The sequence below is a fragment of the Protopterus annectens genome, chromosome 11.part0 (genome assembly GCF_019279795.1).
Source record: "Protopterus annectens isolate FY-2018-M chromosome 11.part0, PAN1.0, whole genome shotgun sequence".
Taxonomy (NCBI): domain Eukaryota; kingdom Metazoa; phylum Chordata; order Ceratodontiformes; family Protopteridae; genus Protopterus; species Protopterus annectens.
In genome coordinates this window covers 5,088,169-5,105,280 of record NC_056745.1, presented here as the reverse complement: position 1 = coordinate 5,105,280, position 17,112 = coordinate 5,088,169, and positions in this window count along the sequence as shown.

Sequence of the window (17,112 nt, the reverse complement as noted above, 5' to 3'; positions counted from 1 at the left end):
AATATTGGCTTTTTCTCTTTGGAGATGTACAGTCCATTTTCGAGGATTGCACCTCGTCTTTCCCATTTCTGTTTCTCAGCTTTTGTAGTTAATGTCTGCATTGTTTTCAACATTTCTAAATCTAAAATCTCAGAGGGTTGTAATTCCTCATTCAAAAGTAAGGTTTCTGAGTCTGAGGCTGCTTGCTTTGCAGCTGCATCAGCTCGTGCATTACCTTTCGAAATCGAATCCTGTTGTTTTGTATGAGCTACACATTTACAAATAGCTACTTTGGTAGGTAACTGAATAGAATCAAATAAGTTCAAAATAAGTTGTGCATGATTAATCGGTTTGCCAGTAGATGTTATCATTCCCCTATTTTTCCATTGCTGCACAAAAACATGCACTGTAGAGAAAGCATACTGACTGTCAGTATATATGTTCACACATTTGTCTTTCGCTAGAGTACAAGCCAGTGTCAAGGCTATCAATTCTGCTGCTTGAGCAGATAGGTTATGCTGTAAGGGTTGGGCTTCTAAAATCTCTGTATCTGCGACTACTGCATACCCTACTAGATTCTTCCCTGTAGGACCCTTTCTGCATGAACCGTCCACATAAAATGTCACCTCGGCATCATCCAAGGGCATATCAGTGAGGTCTTGTCTGGGCAAAGTTATTTGCTCAATTTCCTGCAGGCAACTGTGTGGTGTGCCATCCACAGGAGTTGGAAGTAACGTTGATGGATTTAATGTTGTACAACGTTCAATTACCATATGAGGTGGCTCAGCAGTATGGTCATACAAGAAAGATGTCTAGCAGGAGATAGATATGCTATTTTCTCTTGCAGTAAAATTATCGCGACTGCATGAGGCACTCTCAGAGTGAGAGGGTGGAATAACACCACTGAGGCCGAAGCCTGTACTGCCATTGCAGCTGCGACTACTGCTTGCACACAGTGAGGCAGTGATCATGCCACTGGATCTAACTGTGAGGAATAATAAGCTATGGGGCGTTGCTTATTCCCATGCTGTTGCATCAGAACTGACGTCATGTATCCCTGTTTACAATCTACGGTTTGGAAAAATCTTTTGTGGTAATTTGGAAGTCCTAAAACTAATGATGAAGCTATCAATTGTTTTAGTCTGCAGAAGGCTGTTTCTGCTTCTGGTGTCCATTGTAATACATCTTGTGCTGCCATTGGTGTTTTATATATTAAATCAGCTAATGGAGCAGATTCTAAAGCATAGTTTGATATCCAACTTCGACAAAAATTAGTCGTTCCCAAAAAGGACATCATTTCCTTCTTGGTTGTTGGCTTAGGTGCCTGTAAAATCACTGTTTTTCTATCTTCGTCTAGTATTCTACCTTCATTGGATATTACATATCCTAGGTATCTAACCTGTTTTCTCCAAAGTTGTAACTTACTTTTGTTTACTTTGTGTCCTTGTGCTGCTAAAAATTTCAATAATGCTATTGTATCTTCCCTGCATTGCTGTTGGGTGGGGGCTGCTAGCAAGATGTCATCTACATAAAGTAGAATCTGACTACCTCCTGGTGGAGTAAACCCTGCCAGGTTGCTTGCCATTTCTTGTGCAAATATCATTGGACTTTCACAATATCCCTGCGGTAGCCGAGTATAGGTATATCTTTTACCCTAAAATGTAAATGCAAACCAATACTGGCTATCAGGATGTATAGGTATTGAAAAGAAAGCATTGCTTATATCTACCACAGTAAAATATTTTTGTTGTGGCTTCAAATCGTTCAACAAGGTGTGTGGGTCTGGCACCGTAGGTGCTCTGGGTATTATTGCATTGTTTACGGCTTGTAAATCCTGTACCATCCGCCATTCCCAGTTTGCTTTTTTAACAGGAAATAGAGGGGTGTTACATGGTGAATCCAAAGATTCTACCAGTACTCCTTCCTTGAGTAATGCTGCTATTATAGGCTTGATTCCCTGCTCTGCATCCTTCCTCAAGGGGTATTGTCTTTTTTGTGGTCTAAATGCCGATTTTGGTGTAATGGTTACTGGACCTGCTGTTCGTATAAGTCCTACATCTGATTTTCCTGTTGACCAAAGAATGTTTGGTATATCGCACAAGGCTTTTTCTTCTTCTTCCAACAAGAATGCTAATCAGCTGTCTTCACTATGTTGTAAGTGTACAGCTGGACGTGTCTGTGTTAGCCAATTCAATTTCTGCTTTTGTACTCCCTGTTCTGATAATTCTAAATCAGTTTGTTTTTCCCATTTCGTTACTTTTTTTCCTAAATCTGCCCATCTCACATCCTTGCTTTTTGTCAAGCTGACATGTGGCAGTCTATTAGATTTGTACAGTTTCATGAATTCCTGAGGTAATGAACAGCTTACTACACTGTTTCCCTCAGTATCCCAATATAAGGTTCGTAATACTAATCTGTTAGCGGGATTTTTGAACAATTCTTGCTCATATTCTTTATCAGGTCCTGGCATACTACAGTAGTATAGAGTACAATGTAACAAATGCTGTTGGTCGGTGTCAAGGGAGGGGACCTTACTGATGGCTACATTCATCAGTTCCTCGGTTACTGCCCCTGGACCAGTCGTAACTAGGTCCTAGCTGTACCAGTAAAAAGCTTCACCCTCCGATCGCACCACAAAGGTATCCATTTGTCTTTGTGCTTCCATACCCTGCATAGTAGGAACTACTGCTATGCCAAATATCTGCATAAGGTCTCTGCCCAGTAAGTTTACTGGACATTTTGCAGAAACTACAATTTTACTTTTCTGAGTCATACCTGAAACAGGGTCAGTTATTGCTATATCATAGGAGAGTGGCTCCCTATATAGCTGTCCATTTGCTGCTTTCAGTAATATATAGTCAGGTGATTCAGAGTGTTCCGGTAACTTTGAAGGATGTATCAAAGTTCGTGATGCCCCTGAGTCACACAAGAATTTCACTTCCCTTCCTTCTACCAGAAGTGTAACTTCCGGTTTTGTGTCTGCCAAATAGAGCTCCAAGCTCAATAATGCTAAGTCTAAAACTTCACTTTCTTCATCCTCTACATCTGCTTGCACTTCCTCTATTCCTTCCACTACATTTACATTTGTTCTTTGTTTGTTAACCTTTCCTGATGATTTTTGATTGTCATCACTATCATATAGTCAGTCCTCATCACCTTTATCTTTATCTTCTGTAGTCACCTTTTTATTTAGCCTGCAATCCTTTGCTAAATGTCCTTTCTTACCGCACTTAAAGCACTCACCTTTCTTTTTTCTCTCTTCAAAATCTTCTGACCTCTTGTCAGACTGTTTATTACCCTGGGTATTTTTCTTACCCTTTTTACCCCCCCCTGCACAACGAAGACCTCTGCTCCATCTTCTGCTGTGAAGACCTGTGTTTTCTTTTTCTTTTTACTATTAAAATGCCTTTCAGCATGTCTAGCATACTCAAGCAAGGCTTGTAGCCTACTTATTCGATGATCTGTCATATGCTTTGTAATAAAGCTACTGATAGGTGCAATGCAACCTTTCAAAAATGCATTTTTCAGTTGCTGTTCATACGAGCTATCATTTGTCTGGCTTTCAGGAATAGCCATACCACTATGGTTATTGAAACATTCCAATAATCTGCCATAGTACCCATCTACAGTTTCATTATCCTGTTGTATGCATTGGTTAATGCAAGTCCAATCTGCTCTAGGTTTCCATTTTTCAGAAATTCGGTCAGTAAGACCTTTCACTCTGGTGTCTAATTCTGTGTCACTATGTAGGAGTGGTTTAAGTTGTGCGTCACGAGCGTTCCAGGCACCACAAATCATGTGCCAGTCTGGACCTACAATCTGTCTAACTACCTTTTCTACTTCTTCCCCATTTAATTGATAACTTAATCTCATACCTTGTAAATCTTGTAAGAACTTTGTGTAATTAATTTCTGGATGAGGGATTCCCTCTGTAGCTTTCCGGATACCTTCTGGTGTCCATGGTCTATATACTAGGAGAGTTGGGTCCTGCCCTTCCTGTCCTGCCTGAGGGTTTGGTACCTTGATTAGTGGACATATTTCTTCACTCTCTTCTAGTGAGTCTCTTCCTATTTGATATAAATCTGTGTCCCTAAGTGTTTTACGTGTCCAGGACCTAGTTTCAATAGGTTCTCTAACAAACGGTTTTAATGCTCCTGCAACTTCAGGATAACGTGGAGGTGGACTAGCCTGTCCTCCTGCTTCATATCCTAAAAAAGGTATTGGAGGGGGCGGAGGGGGAGGGGCCATCGCTATTACTGTATTATTATCCTCTTTGTCTAAAAATAATGCTTTCGCATTTTTAATTTTTTGTTCCCTTCGGTTCACTTCCTCAATCCACCTATGTGCCTGAGGGATGCCTAATTGTCGTTGTTTCTTTGCCTGACCTTCTGCGTCAGATTTAAGCTGTTTTAAAAGTTTAACTAACGAAATTCGATTTAATTTTCCGTCAAATTCGTATTTATTAACCCATTTTGTATAATACCTTACATTATCTGCTCGTTGTAATTGCATATATTTTGCATCATCAGTTAGGGTCGGATCTCGCGATTTTTTAGTGCACTGATTTCCCATGTCAAAAAGAAAATGTTACGTAACCCCCTTTTTTTTTTTTTTTTTACCACGTGGTATCTTTGTTCCTTACACAGTTTATCTAGAATACCTGCCTACCTTATTCTGTTTCCCTGATCTATGACAAAATATACAGTAATTTCTCATGTTCTTGATCTGTACAACAAATCTATGACAATAACATTTACTGTAACCTAGTCCCTGATCTAAAACAGAAAAAAGGCAAAAATCTTCCTACCTGAGCCTCTTGGGTCAACCAGTTCGAGACCGCTCTTCGGCCACAGATCAGAAAAGTGGCCAGCCTCTCAAGACGACAATTCAGTCAGAGGTCTTTGTGCTTCAAGAAGAACCGTTTCGGTAGCTTTTCCTGCGCAGTATTCGACCACCGGTACACTCTGATCTGTAGCTGTCTAGGGTTTCCGGTCAAAGAATGGACCAAACTGTTAGATAAAAACAAATTAGGACAACACAAAAGGCTCAGATGCAAAAAAACTTTACTAGTGTACACCAGGAGGCAAAATACTATACAATACAAGTATAGAGTTTTGTCTGGCAAAGTGTCTACAATTTTATAACCATACATTCAAGCTGTGCCCACCTTACTGACGTGGTCAGTCACAGGCCACCTACATCACTATAGTCTACAATATTCTATTCATAAGAAAAAGCTGATGTTATACTTTTTAAAAGTTTTCCCATGAGAATAATACAGCCTTGCAAAGCACCTGGTCAGTTATAATGTCTTTCTGTAAATGTTATTCTTTCAAGGTTTCAGTCCTGCTCGAATACAATAGTCAGTTCAGTCTTGTAATACACTTCTTTGTTCTTCTCGCAACATTACTTTTAGCAGCTGTGCTTTATCTCTGATAACATTCGCAAGGCCAACCATCTCAGAGGAAGGAAGAAAGATTTTCAATGCTCTATACATTCATTTTCCTGACCCAGCAGATAATCATTAGTGAAAAACATAAACTTGCTGAGCTGGCTACTGCCAGGGTCAGAGTTCAATCACACTGCAGCTCCAAAGCTTCAAGCAATTACATGTAAGATCATTCTTACTGCCATATTGTAAAATAGAATAAAATGCATTACATACTATTTGCTTTTAAACTAGCACTTTATATATGTTCAAATACATATTTTTCTAAGAATTAACCAAGTAGAGAACTGCTACACACTGTCGTCCCAAAAAAGTTAGCAGCAACCAAAAACCATATAGCGTCAACCAGCGTCTTTGTTAAAAAACAACAGGAGTAACTTAGCGCTTTCTCCCTTCTCAAAAGGGCATCATCAGAGTTGACATCAGGTTCTGATGATGCCCTTTTGAGAAGGGAGAAAGCGCTAAGTTACTCCTGTTGTTTTTTAATAAAGACGCTGGTTGACGCTATATGGTTTTTGGTTGCTGCTAACTTTTTTGGGACGACAGTGTGTAGCAGTTCTCTACTTGGTTAATTCTTAAAGACCGTTGAGTGATTGTGAATTGTATTGTACATATTTTTCTAACAATATAAGATGTGGAATCTTAGAATGAATGTAAGATCTGATGAAGCTACACAGCAAAAGCGCTTATCTTATTAATTATTGATAATAAAGTACTTTGAACTTTAAGTGTTACACTTGTTTTCGCTCAGTCCTGCTATTTTGATTTACTATAACTTTGATTTATACTGCTTGCACGAGCGTTTACCAGCATAGCAGCAGCCTCCATTACTTGTTTTATACATTATATTTCTTGCTTTGCTGCTAACTGGGACAAGTGTTTTGCGTAATATGACTGACATCGAATTGGACTACATCCCAAGAGGTGAAGACCGAGGGAGTGAGGTAATGCGACCAAGAGGTGAAGACCGTGGGGGTGAGGTACTGCAACACAGATTTAAACAATACCTCAATGAAGTTACTAACGCTTTGTGCTTCTTTGAGAATGTGACTGCTACTGATGACGTGAATGAAGGTGCAGTTGACTCGGAAAGGCTGCATATACTACTAGAGGGGATTGAAAAGGATTTCATGAAGCTGAAACGCCTGCAAACACAGAGAATACATTTTCAGTTTTGCCTCGATCAAAACATTATTCCAAGAGGCTTAAGGGTTTTTACGATGCCTAGCCAGGGCAAGGATTACCCCAAATTGCTAGCGAAATGGCAGAGACTTAATATAGAGGTGAGTCAGAATTATCTTAGACTTTTAATAGACTTTTTTATACCAGAAGAAAGTAAATTGATAGAAAGCATAAATGCGAAGCAACAAATGTTATATAGAGACTTTGCTGATGTTCTGGTTCAACCACTACTGGAGAACTTACTGGACTGTGTTTTAGCATTTGAAAGGAAGCTACTACAACAAAAAAGGAATAAAGCTAAAAGAGACATTAATGATTTTAGACAAAGCCATGTCTTTACTTGGCCCAGACCAGGGCATGGACAGAATGAACGTAATGCAATGGTGAACAATGATAATGCTATGAATAGTTCACAATATGTGAATAAAAGGAATGTAGAGAATGTTATCTTATGTGACAATATTAGTAATGAAGTTAAGAAGAATATGTGTACTTTAAATGCTCCAAACAATAATGCTGGGAATAGTAATATGTCGACTTTAAATGTTCAGAGTATACCTTCTGCTGATGAGATTACATAATTAAATGATGATGTTTGTATAGAGAATGTAGCAATCAATGTAACTGATAAACCCCACTGTAAAGATTCAATAGATGTTATACACATCATAGACCCCAGTGTGAACTTAGACACTAATTTATATCCTAATGTTCACATAGTTAAAGACAAGACACCTCATATAAATCGGGACTCTGAGGCTGTAGTGAGACCAAAGGTTAAAACCACAGAAAAATCTAGCAATAAAACAAATGCTGAATTGGTTTTTCCTCTACCAATACGTATGGACAAAGGCCCACAGAGGTCGAGGTCTATGAGTCATGGGAGGCAGAAGAGGAAATTTTCAGGAGACATTCCATCCAACCAAACTTTAAAGAAAATGTGGACGCACAAGAATTAGTGCACAATATATCAAGTAAGACACTAACTTATGAAGATATTCAATTGTTAAGCAAGGGTCTAAACTTTATTCCAAGAAGTCACAGTAAACTAACAGACACAGTCACTGACTTGAAAATATTTTGCAGAAATGTCATGCTAAAATTGTTATATAAAACCCAAGCTAGCAATACTTCTAAAACAGAAGCATTCACATTTAAGAGACTAAGTGATTTCGTGCCAACCCATCACCCACTCATTGAGGCATATTTGAAGTTAACTGAAGATGAGTTACATGTATACTATGCAGATAGAGTAGAGCAAAAAAGATGTAAAAGGAGAGATAATTTAACTTATAAAGAAAGAGTAAGTCTAAAACAATTACAGGAAGACCCTACTATAGTTATTAGACCAGCTGACAAAGGAGGCAGCATTGTTGTTATGGATATGCAAAATTATATCGGAGCAATGACAGAATTGATGCAGGACAAATTCTATGATTTAATAACAAAAGGCGATGTTATAGAAACTATAAGATATGTGAAGAATACGCTAGAGGATATTTTCAAAAGTAAACTGATTGACAAGGAATTATTTGACTATCTTAATATTCTAACACCTACTATACCAGTTATTCAAGGACAGCCAAAAATACACAAGGATAATAAGAACCCACCCATGAGACCAATAGTTTCTGGACGAGGTTAGGTCACAAAACATCTATCAGTATTTGTAGAAAAACATCTGAGGGCTGTACTAAATAAAAATAAAATAGTACTAAAAGACACTAAACAATTCCTTACAGAATTTTATGATTGTATTCAAGACAAAACAATCACTAAAGACTATTTATTTGTCACATTTGACATACAGTCACTGTTCACAGTGATTCCCAATGAACTGGGCTTGAATTATACATTACACTACCTGAAAAATCACAGTGACTATACCAATGTACTTATTGACTTAATAGTTCACTTTTTGGAATTAGTCTTAGAAAATAATGTCTTTATGTTCAAGGATAACATCTATAGACAGAAAGATGGCGTAGTCATGGGTACATCTTGTGCCAACAGCTACGCCAATATGTTTCTTGCACATTGGGAAGAACATACATTATTTCTACAAAATTTCTTTGAGAAACGTGATATTTTACAGACGTTTTGTGGATGATGTCTTTATTCTTTGGAAAGGGACACCCCAACAACTTGAATCGACATACCTAATCATGAACAATTTAATACCATGTCTTAAGTTTACCATAAAGTTTTCAGAGGATAGAATTGAGTTTCTAGACTTATATATAGAGAGGCTATATAATAATTTAATTAACACTGGAGTTCATCGTAAAACATGTTATGTTAACTCATTGCTTCTAAGATCCAGTATGCACCCTCCTTTTGTCTTTAGAAATATTGTGAAAGGACAAGCTATTAGAGCTTCCAGACTGAATCCAATGGAAGAGGGATTTCACACTGAGATAAATGATTTGAAATATAGACTATTAAACAGAGGATATAAAGTCGAGGAAATACATTCTAAGATAGAAGTGTACAATTTACGCTCCACTTCAGCTATGCCATACTTTGGATCCAACAGTGCTAGCTATAATGAGAAACAAAATATGAGTGAATCTTTCACTAAATTCTCCACCTTCTTTTCATCTGATCATATAGAGATTAAGCAGATTATAGACAAACACTGGGGTATATTACAGATAGATGAAGAAATTAAACAGATAGTAGGAGAAACACCGAGGTATATCTTTAAGAATAAACACAACTTAAAAAGAATGTTATGCCATCCTAAATTTGATAGGAAATCTATACAGAATGGATGCACAAGACGCTGTGGTCGCTGTAATTTCTGTTGTTACATAGACAGTAAGACAGAATTCTTTCATCCTGATCAACAGAAAGTTTTTAATATAAGAGCTGAAGCCAACTGCATGTCTTCTCATGTGATATACCTAGCTGTTTGTCAATTATGTTCATCCTTCTATGTTGGTAAAACAAATCGACCACTGAGGGATAGGATAAGGGAACATGTATATCACATAAGGAAAGGTACATTACATAGTATCCTTGCCAAGCATGTAGCATTAAATGACGACACACATAGATTTTTGTTCAAGGTACTTGAAGTAATTACTCCCAACTCTAGAGGGGGTGACATTAAGATATATACAGAGAGTAAGGAAACTGAATGGATAATTCTACTAAGATCAGATAAAGGATTAGGCCTCAATGATAGGGCCTCTATCAAGCCAAAATTAAGACAGCATAGAAACATTAGATAAACCCCCTAGAAATAGGTATTCTATCTTTCTGTAAACGAATTGTCTTTTATATCACTACTATGTCATTACGTCATAGATTTAGTTACCACATGTAGTGTGGTTACTTTATTTTATAAGACATTATATTAATTTATACATACATATATATGAAATTTTATATGTTAGACATTAAGCATACTTGTCTATAGAATCTTTCTCACACTAATATCTATTTTAATTACAAATATATATGTACTAACTGATATGTTTTTTATATATATTTTTTATATATAACTTTTTTATATATGTGTTTCCTATGTATACTTTATATATGAGATTGTTTTTAAATGGTTTTATCTTTATCAGATTTGTATATTAAGCTGGGTCTTTGATGTCTGCCTGCTTCTTTAAATAATCATACCAATTAACTTACTTGATTGATTAATTGTTTAAAACCTGTGTATATATAAGATGTGGAATCTTAGAATGAATGTAAGATCTGATGAAGCTACACAGCGAAAGCGCTTATCTTATTAATTATTGATAATAAAGTACTTTGAACTTTAAGTGTTACACTTGTTTTCACTCAGTCCTGCTATTTTGATTTACTATAACATTAATTTACATATGTTATCTTCCCCTCACAGGTGGACATGGTGGTTGTGGTCTCTCTCACTCAGAACCTGATGTCAATGTCTCTACGGACTCTGACAATGATGGCAGTCATAGTGAGGCACAGGTGGGGTTGTCAGGGGCTGAATCTGTGCCATCGATTGGCATCCCTCTGTTGTCCACAATTCCCCCCGCAGTCACAATTCCCACACATACCCTGTCCTCAGCGGCCACTGATAATAGAGATTTGACAGGTGGTGGCATGGAACAGTCTAGTGTGGTGACTATGGCAAGGGTGAGTATAGACACTAGCCATAGCCAGAGTGCAGATGAGGTCCCATACAGGCGGATAGACAGGGTTGCTTTAAGGAGGACTGCTGCCTGTCAGGTCCCTCTCGCAAGTGCCACAGCAGGTGTCACCAGACACATGTTTCAAGCTATCATGGAGGCACAGGCATGTACTGAATGCAACACCAGACAAATGTTCAGGGTCTTGGATACAACTCTTCCTGGCAACCGCAACGACCTACATGACATTATGGAGGCCACACATCACAATGCTGAGGTCATGAATATACAGTGGGCTGAGACCTTACCAATTCTTGAACATGGCATGTCTGTACTGGTGCATGTGGTGGGGGATGGGCATCAGTCTTGTGGACGTAGGTCAACACCAACATCAGCTGAAAGTCTATCGAGCCATGCACCTTCACACTCCAGTAGTGGTAGTACCACCAGTACTACCAAAGGGGGGGTGCTGTCCACACCACATCGGAGTAGGCCATGGTCATGTGGTCCTGGCTGGTCCCATCAGCAACACAGATCCAGCAGACAGCAGTCACCATCAGGGAGTAGTACTGCATCTGGCCTTGGGCCTGGTGGTGCCAGTGATACCCCTTGCATTACCAGTTCCCAGGTCCATGGACAGAGATGGTGAACTGTGTCCCCTGTGATGTACGGTCCACAGCTGTCCAATATACCCCTGTGTAGGGCAGCCACATAGCATGACTGTGTGCATAAAAACACACATACATCTCTATCACAACTAGTTCACCTCCAGACACACACAGCACCTCTGCACAGCCAATTTCTAGAACACCCCTCCAAACACACACACATGATGTCAACCATAAGGCCCAGCCTAGGCCTCGAGCAAACCCACACCACACCCTGTGCATATGATGATACCTGTGCCACATCCCTGTCATCCATACCATTGATGCAGGGACATGCTAATATTGGTCTGATGCACAGGGTGAATATAGTACTGTGTAGCTATGTAATGCTATGTAAGGTGCTGTCTGCTTGCATTTGTTATGGGTACACATCAAAGTGTATGTACCTCATTACCAATGATGCATTATTGGTGTTAGTACCACTGACTGTATGTAGTCTGACATGCTGTATTTTGTTTGTGTTCCAGGTGTCTGTGTATCTGCAAGCTGTGGAAATGCATCAACCGTTTCATAGCCAAGGTACAGCTGTATATGTACATGTTTACCAGGTGTGTATGCATGCAACAGTGTGTGAGGGACACTGTTGGCAGACAGCGTGACCTTGCATACATACCCCTTGTAACAGACAGCTAGGCTTCATACATGTCACCTCACTGTTCTGTAGTACCACAGGCTCATATATACAAAGGAGGTTACCAAGTACTGGCACTAGGTCCCTCACAAGCCTAGCCATGACCTTAGCCCCAACAGATTCACCTATCTTGTGGGCATACAGTAGTCACAGGGCCTTATCATGTCTACATATTGCACAGACATAGTCAATAAACAATGTGTGTGTGACATTATGAATTGTGGAGTGTGGGACACAACTTGTAGTAATGTGACAGTTGGCAGCACATAGCATGCCCACGGCAAGTGCAACACACAGGATGTCCTCTGGTATGCTAGTATGGCACCTTTTTTGTGTGACATTACCTTCACTTAAAGTATTTCCCATGGCATTAAGTTGCTTCTGATGTGCAATCATGTCTCTGTGCAATCAGTACAGACTTGTATGACATGTTTCTTGTCCCACAGTTCTGGGACCTCTTTTAACTGTTTCAGTTGTCAGCACAGGTTACACTCTACCAAACATGAACTGCACCATGCAGGGTGGTTCAGACATACCTCTCAACCATACAGTTTACACAGACTGTCCTGATGCATTCCTCATATCAGTAGTGCATCTTCTCATAGACATGTGTCTGTCTGGCACATCGTTGCTGTTAGAAAAATATGTATTTAAATATATGTGAAATGCTAGTTTAAAAGCAAGGTAGTTTATAATGCATTTTATTCTATTAATCATATAACAGAAGGGATACCATTCATGTGTAAATGCAAGTAGCTTCTGAAAGTGCAGTGTGCTTTGACCCCTGACCCTGGCAGCTGCCAGCTCAGCAAGCTTGATGTTTATGTTTTTCATAAGTGATTATCTGCTGGGTCAGGAAATTAAATGTGTAAATCTTCCGCTCCTTCCTGATAAGATAACTTGTCCTTGTAAATAATTAAATCTTCCTTTCCTGATGTAGTAACTTGCCCTTGTAAGATAAAAACACAGCTGGTGGGAAAGTGAAACAGTGAACAAAGAGGTGAATTTAAAGACTGAATCTGCTATTGTATTCGAACTGATATGAAACCTTCAAGAAGTAACTTTACAGAAAGACATTATGACTGACCAGCTGGATAGCAAGGCCGTATTGTATTTAAAGGAAAAGTTTTTTTTTAAAATGTACTGCATCAGCATTATTAGATGAATAGAATACTGTTAGTAAAAGTGATGTAGATGCCTTGTGACTAACCACGTCAGTAAGGTGGGCATAACTTGAATGCAAACACTATAAAATATTCTGTACTTCCTGCATCATGTCAGACAAAATTCTGTACTTGTATGTTTTTTTGCCTCCTGGTGTACACTAGTAAACTTTTGAATCTGAACCTCCTGTGTATTGAATTCTGATTTTTTATTTAACAGTTTGGTCCTTTTGAGACGGAATTCCCTTGGTAAGCTGCAGATCAGAGTGTATCGGTGGTCGAATACTGTGCAGGATCAGTTACCGAAATGGTTCTTCTTGAGTGAAAAGACCTCCGACTGAATTGTCGTGTGTAAAGAGACTGGCCACTTTCTGATCTGTGGCTGAAGAGCGGAATTTGAACATTTTCAAAACCAGGAGGCTCAGGTAGGAAGAATTTGCCTTTTTTCTGTTTTAGATCAGGGACTAGGTTACAGTATATTGTTGTCAAGATTTGTTTTGCAGATCAGGGACAAAAGGAAGTACTGTATATTTGGTCATAGATCAGGGTAACAGAATAAGGTAGACAGTTATTCTAGATAAACTGTAAACAGGAACTAAGAATTTGATATCACGTGATAAAAAAGGGTTACGTAACATTTTCTTTGACATGGGTAATCAGTGCACTAAAACCTCGCCAGATCCGCCCCTAACCGAAGACGCAAAATACATGCAATTACAGCGTGCTGATAATGTTAGGTATTATACGAAATGAGTTAACAAATATGAATTTGATGGTAAACTAGATAAACTTTCACTAGTTAAACTCCTTAAACAGCTTAAATCTGATGCAGGAGGTCAGGCAAAAAAGCAACGCCAACTAGGGATACCTCAAGCACACAGGTGGATTGAGGAAGCAAATCGTAAAGAACAGAAGCTTAAAAGTTCAAAAACATTATTTTTAGACAAAGAGGATAATAACTTGGTAATAGCTACAGCTCCTCCTCCTCCTCCCTTGCCCCCTCCCTTACCCTTTTCAGGATATGAAGCGAGTGGACAGGCTGGTCCGCCTCCGCGTTATCCTGAAGTTTCAGTAAGACCACAACCATTTGTTAGAGATCCTATTGAGACTAGGTCCTGAACACGTAAAACACACAGGGACACAGATTCATACCAAATAGAGAGAAATCTACAGGATGAGAGTGAGGAAGAAATATGCCCACTTATAGAAGTTCCAAATCCTCAGGCAGGACAGGAAGGGCAGGATCCAACACTCTTAGTATATAGACCATGGACACCGGAAGACATCCGGAAGGCTACCGAGGGAATCCCCCATCGGAAAGTTAATTTTACGAAATTTTTAGAAGATTTACAAGGCATGAGGTTAAGTTACCACTTGAATGGGGAAGAAGTAGAAAAAGTAGTAAGACAAATTATAGGTCCAGATTGGCACATGATTTGTGGCACCTGGAATCCTCGTAATGCAGAACTTAGGCCACTCCCACATAGTGACGCAGAGTTAGACAACAGAGTGAAAGGTCTGACAGACCGAATCTCTGAGAAATGGAAACCTAGAGCAGACTGGACTTGCATTAATCAATACATACAACAGGAAAATGAGACAATAGATGGATATTATGCTAGATTATTAGAATGTTTTAATAATCATAGCGGTATGTCGTTTCCTGAGAACCAAACAAATGATTCCCCATATGAACAACAATTAAAAAATGCATTTTTGAAAGGTTGCATTGCACCTATTAGTAGCTTCATTACGAAGCATATGATAGATCATCGAACAGGGAGGCTACAAGCCTTACTCGAATACGCTAGACATGCTGAGAGACATTTTAATAGCAAAAAGAAAAAGAAGGCGCAAGTCTTCACTGCTGAAGATGGAGCTGAAGTATTTGTATTACAGTCAGGTAAAAAGGGCAAGAAGAATGCCCAGGGAAACAAACAGTCTGACAAACGATCAGAAGATTTTGAAGAAAGGAAAAAGAGAGGTGAATGCTTCAAGTGTGGAAAGAAAGGGCATCTAGCTAGGGACTGTAAACAAAATAAGAAAGCAACGACGGAAGATAAAGGGGATGAGGAGTGACTATATGATAGTGAGGATACATCATATGAAAGTCAGGAATCACCAGTAACAGCTAGAATAGAAAAGACAAATGCCAATGTAGTAGAAGGAGTAGAGGAAGTACAAATTGACTTAGACGAAAATGGAAATGAAATTTTAGATTTAGCATTGTTGAGCCTGGAGCTCTACCTAGCAGATACAAAACCGGAAGTGACACTTCTGGTGGAGGGAAGGGAAGTCAAATTCCTGTGTGACTCAGGAGCATCACGGACTTTGATGCACCCCTCCAAGTTACCAGAACATTCCAAATCACCTGATTATATATTAGTAAAAGCAAACAGACAGCTATACAGGGAGCCACTCTCCCATGATATAGCAATAACTGACCCTATTTCAGGTATGACCCAGAGAAGTAAAATAGTTGTTTCTGCAAAGTGTCCAGTAAACCTATTGGGCAGAGACCTTATGCAGATATTTGGCATAGCAGTAGTTCCAACTGTACAAGGTATGGAGGCACAGAGACAAATGGATACCTTTGTAGTGCGATCGGAGGGTGAAACTTTTTACTGGTACAGCCAGGACCTAGTCACGACTGGTCCAAGGGTAGTAACCAAGGAACTGATGAACATAGCCATCAGTAAAGCCCCCTCCCTTGACACTGATCGACAACATTTGTTACACTGTACTCTATACTACTGTACCACACCAGGACCTGATAGAGAGTATGAGCAAGAACTGTTTAGAAATTGTGCAACTAGATTGGTTTTGCGTACTCTGTACTGGGATGCTGAGGGGAACAGTGTAGTTAGCTGTTCATTACCTCAAGAATTCCTTGCATTGTATAGATCAAATGGGTTGCCACATGTCAGCTTGACAAAGAACAAAAGTGTCAAATGGGCAGACTTAGGAGAAAAAGTAACAAGATGGGAGAAACAGACTGATTTAGAACTGTCAGAACAAGGGATACAAAAACAAAAACTGAATTGGTTGACACAGACACATCCAGCTGTACACTTGCAATCTAGCGAGGACAGCTGATTAACATTTTTATTAGAAGAAGAAGAAAAGGCCTTGTGTGAAATTCCAACAACTCTTTGGTCAACAGGCAAGTCAGATGTAGGACTTATTCGAACAGTAGGACCAGTTACAATTACCCCAAAGTCAGCTTTTAGACCACAGAAAAGACAATACCCTTTGAGAAAGGATGCAGAAATAGGAATTAAGCCTATAATAGCAGCATTACTCAAAGAAGGAGTACTGGTAGAATCTCCTGATTCACCATGCAATGCACCCCTATTTCCTGTTAAAAAAGCAAACGGGGAATGGCCGATGGTACAAGATTTACAAGCTGTAAATAATGCAGTAATACCTAGAGCACCTATGGTGCCAGACCCACATACTTTGTTAAATGATTTAGAACTGCAACAGAAGTATTTCTCTGTGGTAGATATTAGCAATGCTTTCTTTTCAATACCTATACATCCTGATAGTCAATATTGGTTTGCATTTATATTTCAGGGTAAAAGGTATACATATACTCGACTACCACAGGGATATTGTAAGAGCCCAACAATTTTTGCACAAGAAATGGCTAGCAACCTGACAGGATTTACCCCACTGGGAGGTAGTCAAATTCTACTTTATGTAGATGACATCTTGCTAGCAGCCCCCACCCAGCAGCAGTGCAGGGAGGATACTGTAGCATTATTGAAATTTTTAGCAATACAAGGACACAAAGTAAACAAAAATAAGTTACAACTTTGGAGAAAACAAGTTAGATACTTGGGATATGTAATATCCAACGAAGGTAGAATACTAGATGAGGAAAGAAAAACAGCAATTTTGCAAGCACCCAAACCAACAACCA